This window comes from Limulus polyphemus, unplaced genomic scaffold (assembly GCF_000517525.1).
Source record: "Limulus polyphemus unplaced genomic scaffold, Limulus_polyphemus-2.1.2 Scaffold2758, whole genome shotgun sequence".
In the NCBI taxonomy this organism is placed as follows: domain Eukaryota; kingdom Metazoa; phylum Arthropoda; class Merostomata; order Xiphosura; family Limulidae; genus Limulus; species Limulus polyphemus.
The window spans coordinates 65,534-73,903 of NW_013668368.1; positions in this window are offsets into that span (position 1 = coordinate 65,534).

Below are 8,370 nucleotides of genomic sequence, written 5' to 3' on the forward strand. Positions count from 1 at the left end.
GTTCTAAATAAACTTTGCTCTTTTCAATACACACTTTCATATATACCATTAACTACATCAATTATCCCATTTTAGCAGCACAGTAAGAGCACTGGTTAAATAGAATATTCAGTGCTTGACCATGAAAGTGGGTTTTTGTCAGGGCACTCCCGTTCACCCATAACTAATTCTCCGGTATTGAAATTCATAGATCCCAGCCCTGGCACATGATTTACAGTTCCCCGCCTCCCTGAAAAGTCATAAAGCCAAAACCGAGAAGATAAATCTGCATTGTTTGAAGAAATTCAATATCTAAGGTGTTACCAGATTTCCTGAGGTGGCATCAATCGTAGCTATGTGAAAAACTAAAAATTTGTTATTCCATTTAAGGATTTTCAAGAACCATTCTAAACACTCATTAAACCACTTGCATGGTAAATAGATGATTAATTAGATGATCTCTGACCGTCTCTAATTATAAACCAAAATACCTACCATGAACAGACAGACGAACAGCAGTAGTTAGGACGAGACCCTAGACACCGCGAGCTGATTGGTTGCCTCGGGGGATGGGTAGATGTCTTTAGCAGCTGAATGTGTCACGAAGTGCATACAGTCCAGATACTCTTATGGTTCTTCTCACTTGAAACCCATAGCAAAGGATCAATAAAGAAAGACTTGAAAACATTTTTTATTGGTCGTATTGCTATGTGCTCAGAAATTCCCGTAACTCAAGAATGTCATACATTTAGTATAGACTAAACATAAGTTTTGTGACTCTGTAACTTAAAGGTGAACCATGTAGTTGACTACCTCATGGTACGAGAGAAACTCCTACTATAGTAGTGCTTGTCGGCATTTTATGGACCCTTGGCTGCATACATTGACAGTCTCAGTAAAAGACCTTGAGGCTGCCGTCAAACACAGGTCCTTGATTTTTCTCTTCACTTACAAAAACAGACATTGCATTGGCAAAATGCTCCATGCTGTACACCCATTTACAATTAAAAGAACGCTTTTTATCAATGATCACAAAATTAATTCAAAAGTGGATAACATTTTTTCATCCCTACTAGACACCATTGGCTTATTAATATAAATACATAAATTTTTATGACTGTAACTAAAAAGAGAACAATGTGATAACGTGTTATATCTTTTTCTTATTTCTCTTACTACAGTGAAATTTACTAATACAAATTTAGGAATAATACTAACTTAATTATAATGAGCTTGGTCTTTGAACAATAGTCTCTAGAGATAAATCTAATCATTTTGATGAATGCCTGACATGTTTTTTATGTGGATTTATATGAATGCTCTTTATAAACTGGTTTCATGAAAAGTATAGATGTCTTTGCTTGTAGACCATACCTTTTGTCGTGGGATGACAAAACTTACAAGTATATCACTGTATTGAAAACGTCCACTATGGTATTTATAATACTTAATGTTCCAGTGATAGAGTGATGTAACATCATGGTATTTAACACATTCTTTGACAGATTCTCAATTTCTATATAGAATAATATAATTTATACAGTTACAATCAGTGTTGTTTACATCAGACAAAATATATTAGTTCTTGGTTTCATTATGTTCAAATACTGCATGACAATAGAACAAGCTGATTCTCAAGTTGCAGTCATTGACAGCAATATGACTAATGAACAAAGATCAGTAGGAGAATCTAGCTGAGCACAAAGTATATAAGAATTGTATGATAACTGACATGTACTAGACTTGTGGGAAAATTAATTTAATCTTGGTAATCCAATATCATATAATTCATACATGTTTCAGTGTGTGTTACTTGTAAATATCAAAGGTTACCAAGATGTCAGTGGATTTTGCTCCTCCAGTAAATTGTAAGATGGATGCTGCTGTTATTCCTTTATGTGTCTAAACAATTACACCATGAAGAAGCTAGACTATGTGTAGATCTTGGTAAACTATATTTGTCAAATAATAGTAGTTTTAAACTACAAATATGAGAGTTCTAGACTGAAAACAGAAAATAACTTCTTAATGTCCCCTTAAATCTTGAGAATGTAATGAATGTACAGTTAGTTTTCTCTATTGTTATGTAAAGTAGAAAAATTCATTTTTTACTGAGTATTAAGTTCAGTAACATACAGAATCCGTTCTTCATTAATTAAGTTACACTTACTTGCAACTTACTTTCGATGTAAAATATATTCTGCAATGATAAACAGTAAACATGATGCATTTATAAAACGGGAAAGAATCGTCTTTCCTTGTACATTATATTGTTACGACAGCGGAGGTCACGTGACCCTAGTAACACGTCATGTGCTTCTAGAACCTTCATGAAGCGTCGGGAGGTTACTGGATTTCGGTAATCTTGTACATATAAGACGGTCAAAACGTGACGGCAACAATGTGTAATTGAACTGCGGATAGAGAGAGACGTATTGTTGAGCACGTAAGACGTTCCTTGTGAATTATAGCATTTGTTATAACGCAACTGTGGAAATTAAGTGTATCGCAAATTGTATTCAGAAATAATAAACCAGTTTTATTTAAGACAAGACTTGTATCGGTAAATTTTACGGAAAATTAACTAACGAACGGAAGCGTAACAACATCTTTTATTGTAAGAAGGAACAAGATTGAAATGTGTTTCAGGAATTGTTACAGATTTTATACTTAAAAGCTTCAAAAGTAGAATGTGTGTACATTATTTGTGATAAACCTTGAATAAAGTAATCTTTTTCTAACTTGAAGATTTGTTAATAAATGAATCAGTATGTGTAATACTTGTCAAGTCTGTGATTTTTACTTACATGTATTAATGATAGTATATTATTAGGCTATGTTGAAACACGTCGGTTTTAAGCAATAGGAGAGAGGTCTAATGTCCAAAATTCCAGCACGTTGGGGATAGTCAATTTAGTTACGGATTTCAAATAGAATTTTTAAACGAGAGAAGATATTTTTATGATAATATTAGCTCGGAATCACTTTGAGGGGGAATGTCCTTCATGTTTCATTTACAGTGATTTGTCCTATTTGACTAATAACATGCTAGAATAAGTACATACTGCAAGGATAATTACATTGGACTGTAGGTCAGTCTTTTATAAACTAAGATGTTTTTGTAAATAGTATATTAGTATATCTTGAAGTTTGTTAATACATGTTTCAGTTTATGTGATACTTCTTAAGTCTGTGATTTTACTTACAAGTATTAATGGTAACATATAGGCCTATGATAAAACATAAGTTTTATGTAAGAAATATAAATGGAGACTTATATTAGGGTAATTTATCACAAAACACTAAGCTAAACATATAATTACTGGCAATTTGATCTTTAGTCTGAAAAGAGTAGATTAAGTTGTTAGTGAGTTATCAACGTAAGATGAGTATATGTATATTTTCTGACAGACCCTGTCTGAACTTTTGACTGACTCTTATACTTCAGGCGCAGTTTAGTATTATCGAGTAATGAGTGTAAAACATTTTTGTTGTAAAGTATGATGAACTCAGGATTTTTCGTTTGAAAACCATATTCAAAATCTTACATACTGAATTGAAATAAACAAGTAGTAATATGGACATAATGTACAAAAGTTGTATGAAAGCTAATCCAGTAATTTAATGATAGTATATTGAGATTTAATTAAAAGTGAGTTTTAAATATGAAAGTCATAGAACACTGATTTGTAACTAACGACTTTTATAATTTTTAAGTGAAAAGATAACTCATGTTACCATAACATTGTTTCTGGTTTGAAATAGTCGATAAGCTAGTTTTTCTTAGCCTACTTATTGAAATCTTACATGTTTAGTTTGCATTGAATCATTTATCATTTATTTATGTAGTGACATATCTTTAGTACAATGTATCATGATAAATGCAGTTCTTATTTTTACATAAATGAAAAATATAGACTCTAACTGAAATAGTAAAATGAACGTAATGTGCAAAAGTTGTATGAAAGCTAATTCTGTATTTCATAAGCTAAGTGAAATATAGTATATTAGTGCATCTTGAAACTTTACAAATAAACGTTTCAGTATGCTTTTCAAGTCTGTGAATGTTCATTGTTGTGGTATTGATAAACAGTAAATATGTTGGATATATATAATGTGAAAGAATAATCAATTACTTGATTTATAATTAAAGGTACTTTTAAGATTATGATTGTCAAATCTTTTTCAGTTATAAACTGTTCATAAACTGAAAAATGTATTTGATGCTTTGATGAACTAATAAGATTAAATGTTATAGTGTAATATAATTTCTGACTTACCAAAAAAGATGTAACACATATATTTGAATTATTATAAAGTGATATGGATTTCAGTAAAAAATTCACCCTCTTAATTGTCAGCTAGAAAATTTTCAACAAAGTTTCAATAAAGAACTACAACATTCATCACGCCGCCTTACGCCCTGCACATTAAGGGCTATGTGCCAGCCGCCTTACGCCCTGCACATTAAGGACTATGTGCCACCTATTGAATATAGCTTCCAATGACATGGTACAACATCAACAGAAATTCTACGAAATTTGTAACGAACAGGATTTTTCCAACATTTTGAGAAGAATTCATGAAGCCAACCGTAACTATCATGATTTCCCCAGAACCCTAAAAGATAAGAAACTAACAAAACTATAACGAGATAATAGCCTTAAAACGATACATAAGCCTACACTAAATCCACCATTTTTAAACGGTGCTGTCAACGTGAATTTTCATAATGGCCCTTCAGGATTTTTACACAATATACCTTTAGAGAATGACAACAAAATAATGAAAAAACAGGCCTACAAACATATTACAACAACTCCTACAGATAGATATGCACTTCTTATTCTCAGATGTTCACGTCACAATTTGAGAGGTGAACCTCTTAATTTTACAGGGCAGGTCTCAGACATACTTACGTAGAATACAACCACTATCTCTTTACTTCAAACCAACGCCCCAGGAGCTACTACTTCCGCTTCCAATATTTCAAAGTTCTATGAAACTATTCAAGTTGTCACAATACCTAGTGATTTGGAACTCTTGCCCAATGAACGAAATATCCTTAATAAAGGACTTAAGTTTGTCCCTATCAAAAGTATTGTCGTCGCCTTTTGCACAATGGAAAATATGGAATGTTTTTTTTCGCAGACTAAGACTGAAAATCCATTTTTCCAAAATCTCGGAAATCCATTCTTCTAAAATTACCCCTTCCTGTGATTCCTTCTCTAAATTATTTCAGCACATTCTTCATGGATGCCACCCTCTGGCGAGTTCATCGCACTTAATGACTTCATTCGTAAGTGTAGGAATGAAGTCAACGAATTAGATTTAAACTTTAAGACTAAATCTAAAAATACCTCTCACGATGAACAATTACCTTTAAATAGTCTGCAATAAAGAGACGACATTTTTATAAAATCAACAGACAAAGGTAGGCCCATAGTAGTTTGGCACAAGGATTTATATATAACTAAAGCTTTGAGACATCTTAACAGCAATACTTTCTACACCCCTCTTCAAGACAACCCAATTTCTGACTTCAACAATCTAGTAACGTCTGCAACTGAAGGTATAATCGATGCTGACAAATTACCCACTACAGCCAAGAATCTCATTGTAAATGAACCTAGAATTCTCACTTTCTATCTTCTCTCTAAAATCCACAAAGATGGACATCCGGGCTGACCCATTGTTTTATCACCATTTATCATTAATTTACAGATACACATCAAGGACACCACTCACTCCATTATTTTAATCAAGAACACACATTTAGCTGGTAAGGAACACTACATCTTCACCATGGATATAAAATTATTATACTCATGTATCCCACACAATGAGGGTTTAATCGCACTCAAACATTTCTTAGACCAAAGACCCATACTGACCATCCAACACCCACACTTCTATGTTTAGCTGAACTTGTACTTACACTTAGCCCTTTACTTTTAATGGCAACTACTATAAATAGATCTGCGGAGGCTCTATGGGGACTAAAATGGGCCCCATCTTTGCCAACTGCTTTATTGGATATACCGAAAATCTTGTGTTCAATCAATACAATGGATCAGTACCCGTGATGTATCGTCGCTACACTGACGACATACTAGGGATTACATCCATGTCTAAATCATATTTAGAAACTTTTCTACACTTTGTTTCCTCTTTCCACCCCTCTTTAAAATTTACTTCGAAAATATCCGACGCAACACTCCCCTTTCTCGACATTAATATATACATACAAGACGACCATCTGACATCTAGTATACATTACAGAGAAACACATTCACACACGTACCTACATTTCGAATCATCCCACCTATACAGTAACAAAAAGTCAATACCTTACAATTTCTACGACTACGCAAACTATGTAATGATGATAACGATTATAAATCTAAAACCAAAGACATGAAAACTTTTTTTTCTTCAAAAATACACTACCCTGATTCTCTCATCCTCGATGCAGCAAATAAAGCAAGTTCATATACCCAGGAGCAAATGCTAAACCCTACCAAGAATGAACACACCAATCGTATTCCACTTGTGCTAACATACCATCAGACCAACAAGATCTAAGATATTATACTAAATAATTACACAATACTTACTGAAGACCCTACCACTAAATCTCTTTTCAAGGACCGACCCATTACTTCTTACAGACATGACAAAAAACCTTAAAGAAATCCTGGTGCACAGTAACCTTGAAAAAAAACAAAATGATACTCCAGGCACTCACACATGCAAGCAAAACAGGTGTGTTACCTGTTCACATATAAACAGCACCACACATATACGAGGAAAGAACCAAAATTTCGACATAAGGCAGTCCTTTGCATATACCAATGAATGTATCATTTACTGTATAATTTGTAAAAGATGCAATAGTTTATACATTCGACACACAGGTCGCCGACTCGGTGAACGAGCACGAGAAAATCTAAATTATATTAAACTGCAGAACCAAGATATACCTATAGGTAAACAGTTCATCTCCAACAACCATACAGTTGAGGACTTTTCGATTCTTGGACTTATTAGTTCTCCAACAGACATTCACAAAAGAGAACGATTGGAAATGAGATTAATCAACAATCTGGGGACCCTACAACCATCTGGTTTAAATGAACGATTTTCATTTCTGTAGATTTCTATTTTACCATTTTTTGTTTAAATTTTAGTTGCTATCTGTTTTATCTTTTCATGATTTTTAATTTTATGTAATAGATGTAATTTTGCTTAGAATTCTCATGCTCAACATTCAAAATACAACGCATGAATTCTGTGCATGCGTCTTTGTTGTAAACTGTAAGATCTGACGAAGAGCATTAGCTCGAAACGTCATCCTTTTTTTAATAAAAAAATATAAAATTATGCTATAATATTTGCCTTGTTCAAGTAATAGATAAATTAAGATAGCACGTGTGATAAAAAATAACCTTTTGCCGATAGAAACACTATCCTTAGTAAGATCATCCACATATAGAGCCTTAATAACGTCACCCACCTTTGTAAAACATGTAGTACAGTTAAATATATAAAAGAAAACTATAAACATAAGTTGACAGAAGTTGAAATTTGTATGTAATTCTATGGAAGAATAGTAACATTGTCCGATTATAAAATCTTAGTAACACCGTCGACCTATAAAACTTTGGTAACACTATCAGACTATAGAAACACTGTCCTTAGTAAGACCATCTGGCGATAGAACGTTAGTAACACCATTCTCCTAGTAACATCATCCATCTTTGTAAAACATGTAATACAGTTGAATATATAAAGGGAAAATATAAACATAAGTTGAGACAAGTTAAAATCTACTTGCGGTCATGTGGAAGTATAGTAGCACTGTCTGTTCATAGAAACACCGTCAGCATTTATAAAACATACACAATATTCCTAGTAAGAACATCTGCTTATAGAAACACTATCCTTAGTGAGACCATCCACCTATACAAATGCTGCCCTTAGTAACAACGTCCGTCTATAGAACCTTGGTAACACCATTCATCTTTGTAAAACATATGTAATACATAAGTGAAAACTATATCAAGTTGATAAGATTAAAATGGCTTAATTAATGTTTCACTTATAAAGTAAAACTGTAATTGTGATAAAAACTTTTCAGTACTGGTAATTGTTCATCCTGGGTATAATGTTAAACTGCATCTAGCAGTAGGACAGTCAACTGTGACTGTAACAGTGAGAAAAGTACTCTCTAGCAGCTGTAGTCTCTGGGTCACCTTTAGGCAAGGCATAACACCCATTAGCTTCCCTTACCAGGGTCACAGTTGAAGCTTTGATGTCGTGTCACTCTTCACCAAAGTCCCCGCCAATGAAGCTTGCAATATTGCACTCAACCTCTACATTAATGACCCC